This window comes from Zootoca vivipara, chromosome 3, assembly GCF_965207765.1.
Source record: "Zootoca vivipara chromosome 3, rZooViv2.hap1.1, whole genome shotgun sequence".
Taxonomy (NCBI): domain Eukaryota; kingdom Metazoa; phylum Chordata; class Lepidosauria; order Squamata; family Lacertidae; genus Zootoca; species Zootoca vivipara.
Genome location: NC_142586.1, coordinates 81,987,289 through 82,004,846, shown reverse-complemented (window position 1 = coordinate 82,004,846; position 17,558 = coordinate 81,987,289). Strand labels below are relative to the sequence as shown.

Sequence of the window (17,558 nt, the reverse complement as noted above, 5' to 3'; positions counted from 1 at the left end):
CCAACGTAAGTTTGCCCAAACTGCAGGAGGCAGTGGAAGACGGGAGTGCCTGGTGTGCTCTAGTCCATGGGGTCACGAAGAGTCGGACACGGCTAAACGACTAAACCACAAATCGAAAGGGATCCCAAGGATTGTCTTGTTCAACCCCCTGAAATGCAGGAAACTCAACTATGGAATGTAGGATGACCTCTGGGGTGAAGAATGGGAAGCCTTGCATGTAGAGGGTTCCCGGTTCAATCCCCAGCAACTTCAAGTAGGGCTGGGAAAGACCCTCTGCCGGAAGTCCTGGAGAGCTGTTGCCAGTCAGTGTGATCAGTACTGAGCTAGACGGACTCTGCAAAAGGCAGCTTTCTATATCTTTGTGGTCCTAAGAAAAGAGGGAGTAACAGAGATAGCAGGGGATAACATGGGATACGGCTGCAGACTCTGGCAGTGCAAGAAGACACACAGACACCCATGGCCTGCAAAGAGAGAGGAGAGAGGGCCTGCTAAGGAGTGGGGAAAGAGTGACATCTAACAGAGAGAGAAGTCAAGGATGGTACAGAGGGAGCATTGCTGCGAGTCATAGAGAGTTTCACATAGTAAACGGAGTTAAAGCAAAGTAATGCAAACATCACTAAGAGAGCAAACAGAGAGGGCTTGAAGATTGCAAATTCTATTATATATTAACAAAAGCTATATTACTATTCCTCTTATTTATAGTGTGTGTGTGTGTGTGTAACCTTTGTCTTATGAATGTAGATTGAGAGATTTATGGAAGAGTAGATATCTGTAAGTTGGAACATAAATGATAAGATAATGTATTTTTTTCTTCTCTGTTTTTTCTTGTATTATGATTTTAAAACATTTTTCAATAATAATAATAATAATAATAATAATAATAATAATAATAATAATAATAATGGCTTGAAATTGTAAAGAGAGCGATAGCAATGTGATTCTCTCGAGGTAGCAAAAATAGAAGTGTGGCCTTCTGAACAATTTGAGTTTGACACCCCAACCTAGATCACCTTGAGCCCATCAAAGACTTGGCCGGTTACATTACTGCCCCCTGCCCTGGGGTGTTGGCAAAGCAGGGAGCCGACAGACCGGCTCAACAAGGAAAACGGTATGTCCTGGTTCCAAGGTCACCAGGTCTATTAAGCTGTTGTACAGAAGCAGCAGCTCCTTGGGCTGGCAACTGGAGCCAGACTCCAGCGAAGGAGCACCCACGGTTGGACTTTAACCAAGCTCTTAGGCCATAAATAAAGTGGAGGCCAAAGACCAGCAGGGAGCAAAAGAGCCAGTGTAGAGTCCTGAGCTTAGGGTAAAGGTCTTGTGCCACAGAGCCACCCTCACCAGTAGAGGATGAATGGGCATTCCCCCACAACCTCAGCCAGACCCCAGCTGCCTGTGTTCTAGACCAAGGGGCAGCACTGGCTGTCAGCTTCCTCCCTCCTGTGTCACAGTTTTGTCTGTATAGAGCTCAGAATGGAGGGGTGGGGGTGAAGACTAGTATTCACTGGCTCTGCCTGCCAATGGCTCTGGCTCCCCCTAGTGTTGACCTCCCTGCCTTCACTCACCCTCACCTCTAGTTGTGCATTAAGCCAGATCTCTCACTTCAAAGACTGACCTCTCCTGAGGCCAGCCATCAATATATTAAAGTCAAACATAAAGCAGCCTGCTCACTTTCAATTAAGGTGCAATTAAAAACAGCTGAAAATAGATTAGTAGCTTTCCAGAAACGGGGGAGGGGGGACAGGACTCCCACCACATGCTCCTATTACAGGGTAGTCCAATTTTCTTGTGGGAGATTTCAGGAGCAGGTATGCAGTCTGTACTATATATCCTTAGACCAGATGATCCACGGAAGGATACGATGGTGGAGATTCAGGGATTTGTCCTCCTGCTCTATAAACTCTCCTCAGCTGCCAGGATTTTGCAGGACCAGCTGGCAGGTGTCAGTGACAGCTGTGTGAGATGGTATGAAAGGACAAGCTGTGCCCACAGCAGGCCTCTGCAGAGCGCTTCTTAGCACAAGAGAAAAGTATTACTATAGCACAACCTAGTACCTGGCTCACTGCAAGGCTTGTCTTAATTGCTGAGGCCCACCAAGGTCATGACCTCCTCCCCATTGCCATGACCACACTCCTCTTTTCCAGGCAGAGAGCCAGTGAGCAAGCAGGCAGCTCCTTCTTCCCACCTCCTCTGTTGTCTGGGTCAGCTCGAGAGGCAGTAAACCAGAGCTAGCCAGCCCATGAGACAAGGTGAAGCAGTTGCCTTAGGTGGCAGATCTGGTCTCCAAGGAGCTCGGCTCCTCCTCTCCCATGTCCACCCACCTGTCATGGACTGGCTGGTTGCAGAGAAGTGGTGGGAGACACCAGCCGGGGAACCCCCTAGCGAACCCCCAGGGGAAGAAGACTCAGAGCCAGGGGATTGGTGGTGGATGCTTTATCTGAGATTCCAGCATCTTAGGGGGTTGGACTACATGACCCTTGGGTCTTTTCCAACTCTTAAGATTCTATGATTCTATGACAGTGAGTGGTCAGAGGGAGAAAAGATAGGGAAGTGTTGCCAGCTGGCGTGGCAACAGGGTTTCATGAGCAGGAAGAGTCTCTGGCAGAGTGCAGTCCAGACTCTGAGGCAGAAGCAGAGGCTGGAGATGGTGGGGGTCAAGAGGATGCTGAAGAATCCAGGGAGTCTCCCCCTCCTGCTGCAACCAGCTCCCCTGCCCCCTGGTGTCTGAGAATGGGAAGAGAAATGAAATGAGCAGAACACAGATTAGTTGTCTGCAGACGCAGTTTGAGACTTGGGGGGAATCCAGGAAAGGAGGAGCCTTAAGGAGGGGTGGGAAGGCTCCTTCAGTCCTCACAACTGTGTCCTCGGGGCAAGACCTCCAAGTAGAGTTGCCGAGACCCCTAGGCCTGAGTTGTGGATTTGTTTCCTTGATTAAAGATTTAACTTCACAGGCCTCGGGTGATTTATCAATTTTTTGTTGCTGACCTACACCTGACACAAGCCCTGACACCACCTCCTCTGTACCTGCCTGCTACCCATTCCTCTTCACCTTCCTTTTGCTTCTCAGTCACCTTCGGCATAGGGGAGAGGTGCCTGCGGGCAGCATTTTTCATATTGCCTGCAGTGGCAAAACGTCCTGGGCCAGCCCTGGAGGGAACAAACTGGAAGAGGTCCGGGGGGGAGGGGCTCTTACCAGTGGGTCCCCTGCTGGGCTGTGGACCAATGGCAGAAGCCCAGTGGTGCTAAAACTAGTTAACCCTCCCACACATTGCTGTGGGTTATCCCTATGGCTGCCCCCCACCCTGTGACGATCCATGACGCGTTGCTGTGCCTGACTCAGCGTCATAGCTGTCAAGTTCTCCCTTTTTTTAAGGGAAATTCCCTTATGCTGAATAGGCTTCCTCACGAGAAAAGGGAAAACTTGACAGCTATGCTCAGGGTCAATGTTTCCTAGGAAAGGGGGAGGATGTGTCCGTTTCCCCCTGGACTATGTGTTTTTTCCTCCTCCCCCCCCCCCCCCGGTGGTTGTGTCTTATCCCTGTGTTTACTCCCATCCTGTAGTGACACATGAAGTATCCCCTCCCCCCACCCTACGTCAGCCCATGACCTATTTGGGCCCCTCCTCCCCTCACCCCCCCCCCCATCCAGGGCTCCATTTGGGATAGTATTTAAAGGGCTGTAGAGCTGAGATCTAGTCTGTGAAGTAGAGCCGAGGCCTAGTCTATAAAGTAGAGCCGAGGCCTAGTCTGTAAAGTAGAGCTGAGGCCTAGTCTGTGGGCTTTAAAGTAGAGGCGAGGCATAGTCTGTCGGCCTTAGCTTGGGCTAGTATTTAAATGCGAGCCGAGGCCTCCGCCCTGTATCTCCATTCCTTGGCCCTGGCCTGACTCTGTGGGTTGTCTGGCAATGACCGCCTTGGTCATCATTATTTGTCAGCGCTTTTGCTGGTGACAGTGTGCGATCTGCCTTTCTATTGGATGCTGCTGGAGTCTTCAGAGCTTCTGCTGGTGATGTGTAATTTGCGCGCCACCTTTTTTGTGTTGAATCATTATTTTAGGTGTGAAAGGTGTGCTTTTTTTGGGAAAAAAATTATGCCAGATCCCTCCCTGATGGGCAAGGTACGCTTTGCCCTAATTTGATGCAATTCGGTTCAGCGGTTACGGAGGAAGGGTGTTACTTTTGTGCACGCAGTGGGAACATTTTTATATATACTGTATAGATGTAGCTAGCCACGTAACTAATAAATAAATAAAGACACTGGCTCTGCTTTTCTTCATAGGATGTGCAAGGAGCCAAGCAGCAAAGTCCAGGCCTCTAAGAAATGGCACTGTTTCATTTTTCTTCATCTTATCCAAGTTAGAAACCAATTAGCTTCTCTTATGTCAAGTGGTCCTTAAGAATATGTACTTTGCATTTCATCAGATTGCCTAACACAAAATGTTCCGTTTCTTCAGGAAGGGGAAGAAATGTGGTGCAATAAGCGAATCTTTGGCTGTTAAGCCTCAGGTTTGGGCAGGCCTGGTAATTTTCCAGGCTTCCTCAACCTCGGCCCTCCAGATGTTTTTTGCCTACAACTCCCATGATCCCTAGCTAGCAGGACCAGGGGTCAAGGATGATGGTGAACTGTAGTCTCAAAACATCTGGAGGGCTGAGGTTGAGGAATCCTGGCATAGTCCTTCACATAAGATGCAATTCCTTCTTTAGCAGTCAGTGGTATGCACAGGCCCAAGATGCATCTTCCTAGTAGAGTAGCATAATATAATTACGATATCCTTTTCCACATTGTTGTTTGCAGCACAGTAGATCAATGCATAGTAATCTATCAAAAATGTAATTTACTGGTGCATTTTCACCCCCATTGTTGGTATCATTTGGATCTTCTGCCACAAGCACCAAAACATCTTGGATCTTCTGCCACAAGCACCAAAACATCTTGAGTCTCTCTGCCTTCCCTGATTGGTCTGGTTTAATCTCTTGCAGTGTCACTGTTCCCAGCCCACCAACCAAAACTTCAGCATTCATTAATTGTAAAATGGCTTGCGGCAAACTTATCATCTAGATGGAGATCTTGAGGTTTTTCAGAACTCTGACCTACACATCCTCCCCTCTGCTCATTTCCCACCCTCTGATTTGATCATATTACATGAGAGCTAGCAATGGGTGCATGAGTGAAGTCTACACAGTATTTGATCAAGTGCAAGTTAAAAACCAGTACTCACAGAAAATCGGAACTTAAGGTTCTCTGTAAGCTCTTAGTAAAATAGAAAGCATTTGATGAAATGATTTTGTGCACAAATTCAATAGTTTATTTTTAGTATGCTGGCACTTGACTCCAATTAGGATTAAATGTAAGGCATCTGCTAGTCGATGCTGGACAGATTATAGCAAAAATTGTATTTTGCATCACATGTGGAGTAATGGGGAAAACAAAATCCAACCATTTTTTTAATTAAGGGTAATCTTTTACCAGAAAACAGAAGTACATGGCGTGCTCTGATCCATGGGGTCACGAAGAGTCGGACACGACTAAATGACTAAACAAGAACAACAACAATCCTTTACCATCTTCTTTTAAAATGGATATGAAAAGGAGAGTCATGGAATTACTGCTGGAAAAACTGATGCAGTAATTGAGACATTCAGAGTGCCAAAACAAGGTGGAAGACCAGTAATGGGGAACCTTTGGCTCTCATGCAATCTGACTCCCAACTCCCGTCAAACCCAGCCAGCATGGCTAATGGTCAGAGGTGGTGGGAACTGTAGCCCCCCAACATACAGAGGGCTACAGGTGCACCATCCTCAGTGTAATAGTAAAGTGGTTTCCCTTCTTAAAAATATATATAATCTGGAGAGGAGATGATTTTAAAAACATCATATAAGTCTGCCATTCTGAAGATTTTCATTCATTTCTCTGAGTAGTGCCCTTTGATTTCCAACTATTGATTGCTGCATTTTATTTAGTAGTTGAAATTAAGTGCTGTGAAATTAATTAGATACTTCTTTGGATTGGGTTATGTCTCTATGTTTTAGCGGTGCATAATTTTTGCTCTGAATTAAAACAAAAACAAGAAGGCAGAAACATGTCTTTCGTTGGAGAGCCTGTGTGGTGCAATGGTCAGAATGCAACTAGACCAGGACCAGCATGGCCCAGGTTCAAATCCCCACTCAGCCACTGGGTGACCTTGGGCCAGTCCCTGTCTCTCAAGTGAAGCTGCCTCCCGGAGTCATTGAACCTATGCCAAGGAATCAAAGACATGCATGCACATCAGTGTCTGTCCCACCCCCTGCCATTAAAGAAACCAGGTCCATCTTAATTCTTTACTGCTGGGAGGAGAGAACTGGTCATTCATTTCACTGTCTCAGGAGCTACTCATGCTTTCCACAGGAGAAGCGTTTTGCTCTAGCGCTCTCTGCCTGCTTTGCATGCATCCTAAATGTGCTGTGCCACAGCGCTTAAGTAAACTGATAAGATATGTGAAACTTTAAACTGTGGTGCATTGTTGCTTCACATTTCCACAAAAAAAACAACCCAAAACAGGCAGTGGGTATAATAGCTTTATGGAGGGCAGTGCAATGTTTATACATCTGATCCATAGGGAAAGCAGAGAGGCGGTTTTAAAGAGACAAAGTACTTTTTGACCTTAGCTGCAGCAGCCTGGGAAGCTCTGCCACCCTTTAAAATGGGAGAACAGGACTCTCTGTTGCTAAGGGGTGTCGCAGGCAGATGGAGGAGAAGGAAAGGAACTGCGCTATTTCCCCAGCAAGGATCAAGGCGTCACATGAGGCACATGAGGAGCTGGATTAAATGGCTTATAGAATTAAGCGCTTCCGATAGCCTGACGAAAGAATGGAGAAACTTTTAAAACACCGAGGTAAACCTTCCAAGATCTGCTCGTGACAACGGCATCCACGTTACAGCACAGTCCTGTTGTCCCTGTTCTCTTTGGCTCCCATTTAGGGTGGCTCATCTGGACACGCCGCACGTAAAGAGAAGCATTCCCTATGCCAAATGTCCAAGCTGCTTCTGCTGGCCACACACTTGTCACGTATGTGTGCTGCTGCTGCCCGCAGGATCCAACTTCTGGCATGCACCGACATGCCAGTGCCCCCCCCCCGAGTCTGCCACGATGTGCCCAAAGCCAAATCCTGGCATGGCCCCGGGAGCAGCACGTGACAGCATTGTGTTTCCCTTTTGCATGACTTAGCAGATTTGCCCTCCCACACAAGGAGAAACTGTGAGCAAAGCCTGTCAGGGGAAATATGCAGGGAAGTGCCCGTACGCCTGTACTTTCCACGTTGGCGTCAACTGTGTCATCATTCTAGTTACAGGTAGGCAGCTGTGTTGGTCTGTCGTAGTCGCAACAAATTAAACAAATTTCTTCCAGTAGCACCTTAGAGACCAACTAAGTTTGTCATTGGTATGAGCTTTCGTGTGCATGCACGATATCTGAAGAAGTGTGCATGCATACAAAAGCTCATACCAATGACAAACTTAGTTGGTCTCTAAGGTGCTACTGGAAGGAATTTTTTTATTGTGTCATTGTTATTTATTACATTTATCTGTTTACTACAAAAAAAAAGTTTGCCTCAGAGTAACTTACTTTTGGGTGGGGTGTGTGGAAACCATACACTACCAAATTAAAAACATATCAGAAAATGGAAGAAATTTGTTAACTAAAAGTGTCCATTCTGGAATAGCATAAAAAGGATACACCCTACCCCAACTCCAGTGGCTTTATTAAAACCAGGACCTTGAATTAAGCCTGGAAACTAATTGGCAGCCAATGCAGTTGGGCCAGTATTTGGAAACTAGCTGTAGTTTCCAAACCGCCGTCAAAGGTAGCCCCACATATAATGCATCAAGGTTATTCAGCCTAGAGGTTACCAGAATGTAGATATAACCAAAGCTAGGCTATCTCTGTCCATATGGGGTCACAGCTCTAGGATTTTAAAGCGCAGGTCCAGGGAGAGCGAATGAGGGCATGCGATTTTGCTACTGGTTGGTAATTTTAGTTCCTGGCAAGCATTTTAAGAAAGAAATTATGAATCAAGTTTATCTCCCAAGTAGTCCCATTGACTGAAGCATACCTTCTGCAGCAGACATAACTTGAGGAGGACTAGACCCTTAAAAGAGTAAAGAAAAAGCAACCACTTTTAGAGAAATGTGACTGGGACAAACATTTTTATAACTGCTTTTATGCCAGCTTTGGGCACTGCACTTTCCATTTCTGCTGCTGTTCTATGTATCATTGCCAAAATGTTTCCTTGGATGGATTTCCTTTTCTTTAGACACTGTTTTCAAAAATACAAAAGCTAAATAATCAGCCATACAGCAATAAAAGAAACAGATATTGCAGAAGTTGATTTAAATGTTATTCACACCAGTGTAGACAATATGATAAATAAGGTACTGTGCCTGTTCCCTGGGAACTTTGTGTTTTTGAATTGTTTTTACATCTCTCTCTCTTTTCTATTTACCTTGCATTGACATTTGTTGCTGAATTTCAGTTGAATAGAAATAAACCCCTTTTAAAAATAGCGCAAGTTAACAACTGAACTTTAAAAGGCAGAAAGAATGTATTTTAAAATGTCTTGCCCTTGGCACTGAAAAGAAAACAATATAAGCCCCTGAAAAATCTTTGGTGGGAGGGATTTCTAGAGATGGCATTTTCTTTCCAAAGAGCATGGGGTGAGAGCTATAGACCCTTTTGACATAACTGCAGGCCCATGGCAATAATTCTTTGTGGCCTTGTGAATAAATTCTTTGAATTCTGATCCCAGTCCAGGCATGTGTTCACTAGATGATTCCTCAGTCAGAGTTCTGCAAAATGGGAACAGCAGAAATCTCTCTCACAACTCGCAAAACAGCAAAACTTTTTCCAGTGTTAGGTTATAATTATTTGTCATGCTCCTTGGGAGAGTTTTAAATTCAGAAGAGATTTTAATTGCCGTGTTGTGTTCTCCCCAGGCAGGAATTGTTCACCCTCAGCTGTAGGGATCTCCCCTCAAGGAAGGATCACTTGACCAGTTCAAATAGCAGCTGATTGAGCAGCCAAAAATCACGCTGAGTCACATGCCTGAAGGCAGTTCTCAGAGTTATGGAAGCACTGATGTGGTCTGAACGTTAGAGCAGAAAGCTACTAGGATAGTGAAATTACACTGAAAGATGCATGGGGAGAATTAAACAGAAGAACTTCAGGGACAGATTAGCAAAGCAAAAAGGGGATAAGGCTGATAAGAAACATCCCTGCTATTGGACGTGTTAAGAAAGGCAAGAGCTGAAAGAAAAGGTAAAAGGTAGGCAGTGTGTAGTAGTAAATTTGGAAGTGCAGGCGCTTCCCCTAGTCGGGTTCCCATACCTCTTTTAAGACTATACATACAACAAAAACAAACTTTTGTCTAATGCAGGCATTATGGCTTCAATGCCAAGTCAGCTTCTCTCTCTCTCCCTCTCTCAATCACACATACACACTTGGCTTAACATTCAGCCTGATGAAGCATTCTGGTGGACTCGAAAGCTTGCTCACGATTCTGTGCCATTTTGGTTGGTCAAAAGTTTTCAAAACAGAAGCCACAGCTTAATCCTTAGCCCTGCATGCCAATGTAACCTGTGCCTTTCTCTTACTTAGCTCATGTAATGGATCCTCTCTCAGGAATAACTTACAGGTTTGATTGGCAAATAGTGCTCCAGCATATGACATCAACACCTCTGCTTTGATATAAGTGGTGGTACTTCATCCCTTTTCCAGTATGCCACTGGTACCAGCAGAGAAGCCATGATGGGGAGGCCTCAAAGCCCTGCCTAAATTTCCACCAGCATGTCTTTATCTTTGGATATAATTGAGATTCCCCTAAGAGGTTTGTTTGGCCTTAGAATTTACCACCTATTTTGGGAAGGAAGGTGACAGCTAGCCTGCAGTATCCAATCACATCCACCTCTCTGGCCAAACCTAATTAGGATCTGGTGACTTAAGAATTTGAGCCATCAGCAAGAAGTCCTCCATTCACCTCTTAACTGTGCACTCACTGGGCAGCCTTTGACAATCCACCCTCTCAGCCAGAGTCAGCTGGGAATCTGCAATATGGAAACAATAATACTGGCCTACCGAAGAAGAAGGAGGGACGTGGGTGGCGCTGTGGGTTAAACCACAGAGCCTAGGACTTGCTGATCAGGAGGTTGGCGGTTCGAATCCCCGCAACGGGGTGAGCTCCCATTGCTCGGTCCCAGCTCCTGCCCACCTAGCAGTTGGAAAGCACGTCAAAGTGCAAGTAGATAAATAGGTACCGCTACAGCGGGAAAGTAAACTGCGTTTCTGTGTGCTGCTCTGGTTCGCCAGAAGCGACTTTGTCATGCTGGCCACATGACCTGGAAGCTGTACACTGGCTCCCTCGGCCAATAACGCGAGATGAGCGCCGCAGCCCCAGATTCGGTCACAACTGGACCTAATGGTCAGGGGTCCCTTTACCTTTACCGAAGAAGAAGAAGAGGAGGAGGAGGAGTTTGGACTTTATATCCTGCCTTTCACTCCCCTTAAGGAGTCTCAAAGCGGCTAACAATCTCCTTTCCCTTCCTCCCCCACAACAAACACTCTAAGGTGAGTGAGGTTGAGAGACTTCAGAGAAGTGTGACTAGCCCAAGGTCACCCAGCAGCTGCATGTGGAGGAGCAGGGAAGCAAACCAGGTGCACCAGATTATAGTCCACTGCTCTTAACCTCTACACCAGGCTCTTGCAAAGTGGTTTGATTAGTCAAAAGCATGTATTGTTGCTGCACCCCTTTGGAGAAAATATCAGTGGGATGGATATTGGAAAAGCTGTGCAAGAAATTACCTGTAGCTAAATGAGTGAGGATTAAGACAGCTTGATCTTTCCACAACTACCAAAGCGACAGCATTTGAAGTATTGGGTATTTGGCTTTAGACAATAAACAAACATAACTTCTCCACAGGTGTCTGGTGCTGTCCAGCACAATCACCAGCAAATCAGGGCTGGAAGCACAAGGAACTGCTTTGCTGCAGTATTCATGCAAAAAGCTATTTTATCCAGGCTAGAATAAGCTCATAGAGGAAGGACTTGCAGAGGGAGGGGGGCAAATTACAACTGTATGTTACCATGACGATTGCATGAGCACAGCAACTGTGCCTGAGCCCCAGTGCATGAGAGGCTCTGAAGGGCTGCCTACCCTTGTACAAATTCACCCGTTCAGTGATGCCTTGCTCCAAAAGCCACCCATAAAATGGAATTTCCTGCTTGTGCATTGACCGCAGGATTCAAGACTAGTCCCTTGGAATCTGCTTGAAATAAAGGAGCCTTCATATTTTAGCAGGAATCTGGCTTTCCACACTTGAGCAAATCATCACAACCTACCAAAATGCAGCAAAACCACCTAGCATGCAACAGAAATGGCCATGTGTTTCACAGATTTGTATTCAAAGCTGTGACCTTGAAAACCTGGAGTTCTGTACACGTAGCCAGCCCTGGAGACCAAGTACCAAGGACACAGCAAAACGATGACCGATCTGCACCTGCTTGATGGAATATTCCAACACTCTTAACCTTGTTTAGACTAAGATAAAGCAAACATTAGGCATGCCTCCAGGCTTGAAAAAGAAAAAGCAGCCTAGACATTAGTGGCAAAGTCCCTCTACTTAGTCAGCGTTAAAGCCTGCAGGGAGGAAGCAGAGTCAACAACTTACATGCAACTTCCAGGCAAGCTCTCTAGTTCCCTGCCACAGACATGCTACGCCTAACACCACAATTGTATCCGGAGCTCCGTTTTATTCCACTCCCCCCAACCCATGGGTTAAAATCAAGCACTGTTGCTGCTGCATCAAACGGGCAAGCAAACTGCATCGGGTCAACTGGTAGCTTCCTGAGCATCAGCTAGTTTATCTTTGGGAAGCTTCAAAGGGCAATTTCTAAGCTTCAGCCAAATCCAGTTAAGAATTTAGCAGGCGCTTTTTATGCCCTCTGGGCGATTTCGCACCATTACACTTTGGAGGACACCCGCACCTTGCACCGGTTAACATAAGAGATTTATTTCTCCCAGGATGAGCACATCCAACAATGAACGGGGATCGTTGAGTTCCCGAAGCAGTGACAAGGGTAGGAAATCCACCACGATCGAGAACACAGCAGGGCGTGCGTAAAGGGCGAGCTAATCTCTGAAGCTGAGGCTCCAATACTTTGGCCACCTAATGAGAAGAGAAGACTCCCTGGAAAAGACCCTGATGTTGGGAAAGATGGAGGGCACTAGGAGAAGGGGACGACAGAGGACGAGATGGTTGGACAGTGTTCTCGAAGCTACTAACATGAGTTTGACCAAACTGCGGGAGGCAGTGCAAGACAGGAGTGCCTGGCGTGCTCTGGTCCATGGGGTCGCGAAGAGTCGGACACGACTAAACGACTAAACAACACAAAAAAAAATCTCTCCATGCTGTTGAGGAACTGTGCCTCCGGGGCACACCCGCCAAAGCACACTCAGCCCGACTTGCTTTTCAGAAGAACGACATGTGCCGGGACAGACGCGGCCAAGCAGGCGTGCGCCCAAGGCTCCCGAGCGGGCTCCACTTTGGAAGCAGCAGCTGTGCGCCAACGAGACCCGTCCTTGCGCGCCGGAGCCGGAAAAAGGGCGCCCCCCACCCCAGACGCAGTTCAGAAACAAGTCCCTCGAGGAGAAGCGGGTGGCCCTGCGGACGACTCCTTCTTACCCCCGCCCCGGACTAAGGGCGCCCGCCTCTGCTTCTTTCTCTCCGCCCACCCCCCAGGTGTTTACAACCTGTAGGTTCCCTCTGCGGGGAACTCGGCTCAGCCAAACCCAAGCAGGAAGGAAGCTGGAGCCCCGAGGCACCACCGCGCACGCTTACATGTTGCCCAGGGCTAGGCCGTCTCGCCGCCGGCTCCAGCGCTTTCTCCGCCTCTCCCGCGGAAAACTCGCCTCTTCCACCAGACTGCTCGCTCGCTTGCTCGTCGCGGCGAGACTTTTCTACTCGGGCGCCTGCTGAGCATCCCCAGGTCCTAGCGCGCCCGGCGCTTGCTTTTATCCTCTGGCGCCCTTGGCGAACCCTTCTTAAATGAGGCTTTCATTAGAAAGCAGGACTCTGCTCTGGCACATGTGAATCAGTAATCAAAGCAGGTGCAGAGTGCCTCCCCCACCCTAGGGCAGGGCATCCTACGCGTTGACGACAGCTCTGCATTGCAGGCAGAAATGTAATAGGTGAAGCGTCCCTCTCCTGCACCTCCTTATAGATAAATGTTGCCACATACTTTTCAAAATGGTTTCCCTTCCACGCAGAATAAACACAGCAGTTGTAGTTCAGCAACATCAGGATGATTAGAGGATATCCATACCTGGAGTGGATGATATCAGGCTAGAGGTGGACCAAGGGCCTGTTTTAGTTGAAGCCAGCTCTGTACATTGGAACCGCAGTAGCTTCAACAGAGACTCCGATGTTGAATGGGGAGCAGCATAGGCTGAACCAGCCTGAGTCAATGGAGCAGGATAAACCCTAGCAGCAAAGTGTTAACAAAGTGCAGTCTCCTCTTGCCATCTCATGACCTTCATTTCCTGTTTGGGTGCAGATAGCTTGTAGCCTCTTGCCCTCTCTTACACTCTGGAAATCCTGACGCAGGAGGCCCTGCTTCTGAAGGGAAGAGGTGTGTGCACAATTGAAGTTCAAAAGAGAGGTGCCAGAATCTCACCTGGAAGCTCCTATATCCTTAATGCAAAAATTAGGAGGGCTGCCAGCAGAGAAGGAAAGGTATAGGGCCTGTTTGTTCATCCTTGGACCAATGGCAGCTCTCTAGGGTATAAGGCTCCAGTTCCTTCACCTCACCTGCTCCCTAATTTTTTATTGGAGATGTGAGACAGGAGGAGGGCTTGGTACCTTCTGCATGTGAAACGTGCTTGAGCACTGAGCCAGGCTCCCTTTGTTTCCAAGGTTAATCAATACTATGGACAGCCAGGCAGACTTGGTTCAGAGGCTTTACATTAGGCGTTGTCAGTATGGTACCTGCCTTTTCTTGGTGTCCATCAGTTCCCTTCCACCTTCTGAAATTAGGCTTGAAAGAAGCATTCTGTTGTAGCCAAGGAAACAGGGTGTGATGGGTGTGTGGTGCCTGCAAATTTGCCATCAGGCTCCTAAGGTTTGGTGACTCCTAGCCTATATGCACCATCACTTGCTAAGCAGGCCCTGGGCCTAAATTAAACTGTAAGAACATAAGAAGTGGCTTGTGGTGTTACTATGACATCTTCGTACCTCTAGCGGCACTGCCAGAATGCGCACACCTTTTGGACCAGTGCATAGCTGCCAAGTTTTCCCTTTTCTCGCGAGGAAGCCTATTCAGCATAAGGGAAAATCCCTTTAAAAAAGGGATAACTTGGCAGCTATGCCAGTGTCTTTGCGGAAATTGAATTAATGTAAAACACAAAACATGACCACGTCAACTTCATTAGTGCTGTTAGGGATAATAGAAGCCAACCAGCTTTTATGTTATAAAGGATTGCTGATAGCTCTGATAGTGGTGGTGCATTTAGAATTTGCCAGGTGTTTGCGTTCTGCAGATGGACAATCTGTTGACTCTTGGTATACTTATGTTTGGACAGTGGCGCTAACAGAGGAAAATGACATGTCAAATACATGCTAAGGGGTAATCAGACCCATTATCCCTCTGTGCAGCTTGTCCCTCTGTGCACCATTCACCTCACATAGAAGCATTGGGATGGCCAGATATGGAGACCACCTCAATCAAATAGAGGACTTTGGCAAGACTTACAAGCCATGGTCTGCGCTTTTGCACAAACTTCCATACCCCTTTTGATGCACTTTGTTCTCTCTTAGTGGGACAACCACCAAGTTACGTGTCACTGTATTCGCTTGTTAAGGTTTGGAAAATTAACCCCCAAAAAACCTATTTTTAAAAGAAAGAAAGAAGTGCCTGCTGGATCGGGTCAATGGCCAATCCAGGCCAGCATTCTGTTCTCACACCGGCTAACCACATGCTGAAGGGAAAACCTGCAAGCAGGACCAGAGTGCACCAGACCAGAGAGCATAGCTAGCATGCTTAGTAGTCACCAAGAAGCCTTATACTCCATGAATTTGTATAATCCTTTAAAAAGCCGCCCCAAATCTCCCAAAGCAGCATGGATAGCAATCCAATGGTAACAAGAGAGCTGGGAAGTTAGTATTCTATAACACAAGCCACTGACTGGCCACACAATGACTCTGCAAAACTATAATATGGAACTAGGGTCTTGCCCATGATGATGCAGCCACCACCCTAGAGTTTTCACCCATGACTAGAAGCAGCACTCTGGAGTCTCAAGAAGAGATCTGTCTTTGCTCTGGTAAACAGAAAGGCTTTTTAACTAGTGATACTAGCAGCGAATCCCAGACTTTATATATGTGATGCATCATGTATGTTCTCTACTTCTAGACTGATGCATTCCTGGAGTGCACAACTTGGGGGGGGGGCAAACATGTGCCGCGTAAATGTGTAGTCCTGAGACTGCTTTTGCTACAACAGTCTCACACACCTAATCCCTCTGGAATTTTTCATGCCGGCATGTATAGCTGCAGCCAATTGATATTGTTTGCAACAGGCTGGCCCTAAGAGTGAGGTGGGTGTCTCAGGCAAGTGGTGCTGGAGGACAGAGCCTGCCCTGCACCCTCTAAGCTGGCCTACTGCCACCAAGGGCAGTCAAGGACACAGACTCACTGCTAACGCTGAAATCAGTATTAAATTGCCAGGCTGGTTGGCTTATATGGACAGATCTTGTCCTTCACCTCTTGCAACAAACTGCCTTTTGCTAACCGTGGCAAACTGGGTTTTCAAACATAGATTTGAACCTCCCATCTCTCTCTCTCTCTCTCTCTCTCTCTCTCTCTCTCTCTCTCTCTCTCTCTCTCACACACACACACACACACACACACACACACAGAGCCATGGTGTGATTTGGAGAAAAATAATGAACAGGCAAAAAATTAACTGCATCATTTCCAACTACTTCCCTGTTCTTAACTGCTCTCCTGAACAAAGCAGCTTTTCAACCCTTAAGAGGGTGTTCAATACAATTACATGCATCTTTCTGTAACATCTAGCGAGGCATAGGTGCTCCAAATCAGAACTGCACCAGACCAGAATAAAGCCAATAAATCTGCAGTGCAGACGTGCTCCATGTTTTCATGCTGCACTCCTAGGTTCACAATTCTGCATATTCAGATTTGTATATTGTCTCTCTCACTACTTCATCTTTTCAGGCAGAAGAAAACATTTCCGTCTTCAGATCTTAAGAGGCTGAACTGCCTTCATTAGATGGTTTCAGATAATTAAAAGCCCCTTCCTTTTAGAGCAGAGCTGCTTCCAGCTCTCCGGGAAACCAGTGCCAATTTCAGCTTAAACAGCAGCTCTGATTGCCATTCAACACTTTGCTTTTATGAGTGGGCTGAACAAGTTGTCACTGACAGCATGAGACGATTAAACAGGTGTGGCCCACTTCTGGTTGCTTAAAGGCTTCTCACATTGGATATTATTATTATTATTATTATTATTATTATTATTATTATTATTATTATTAGTAGTAGTAGTATTTCTACCCTGCCCATCTGGCTGGGTTTCCCCAGCCACTCTGGGTGGCTCACAGCATATATCAGAACATACTAAAATGTCAAGCATTAAAAACTTCCCGATGCAGGGCTGCCTTCAGATTTCTTCTAAAAGTCAGATAGTTGTTTACAGGTGAAACTCGGAAAATTAGAATATCGTCAAAAAGTGCATTTATTTCAGTAACGCAACTTAAAAGGTGAAACCAATATATGAGATAGATGGATGACATGCAAAGCAAGATATGTCAAGCCTTTATTTGTTGTAATTGTAATTATTTGTCGTTAGGCTGGTCAATTATAAATGGAATGTAATTAATGAAATGTAATAGCAATGCTTATTTTTGTATTATTGTAACTATTGGTTTTATTACTGTGGAATTTCCAAAAGAAAGCATTTGTAAAAAATAAAAATAAAAAAATAAGTCGCATTACTGAAATAAATGCACTTTTCGACGATATTCTAATTTTCCAAGTTTCACCTGTATTTCCTTGACATCTGATGGGAGGGCACTCCACAGTGTGGGCACCACTACGGAATAGGCCCTCTGCCTGGTTCCCTGTAACCTCACTTCTCGCAGTGAGGGAACCAACAGAAGACCCTCGGAGCTGGACCTCAGTATGATGTTTGATGTTTTATCGTGTTTTTAATATTCTGTTGGGAGCTTCCCAGAGTGGCTGGGGAAACCCAGCCAGAAGGGTGCGGTATAAATAATAAATTCCCTCACTTCCTCCCATTTGAGAACCCGCCACCATTAAAGGGACAAGCCACCTGTTGTTTTCCAGATATCATTGGACTACCACTCCTATCGGCCCCAGCCAGCATTGCTCAATGGACAAGGAGTGCCAAGTGTGCTAAGGAGCCTTAGAGCAGGGCTATTCAGCAACAGGTTCACTGACAGACAGTTAAATAACAACTTGGTAAACTCTATTACGCTTTGAAGGAAGGCACACAGACAGCCAA

The 17,558-nt window shown here is 46.4% G+C and overlaps 1 protein-coding gene across 3 annotated transcripts in view; it reads right to left on the bottom strand.

Annotated features, from left to right (window-relative positions):
• Positions 1–13,570, bottom strand: part of SLC29A1 (solute carrier family 29 member 1 (Augustine blood group)) — an 80,013-nt gene extending 66,443 nt beyond the window's left edge. The window contains exon 1 of one of the 3 annotated variants that reach the window (XM_035108170.3): positions 13,344–13,570. The gene's annotated coding sequence lies outside the window, so the exon portion shown is untranslated. Of the gene's footprint in view, positions 1–12,859; positions 13,122–13,343 lie in introns of those variants that run through there. The other 2 variants (XM_035108173.3, XM_088667355.1) reach the window with 2 other exon arrangements.
• Between the last annotated feature and the right edge of the window lie 3,988 nt (positions 13,571–17,558).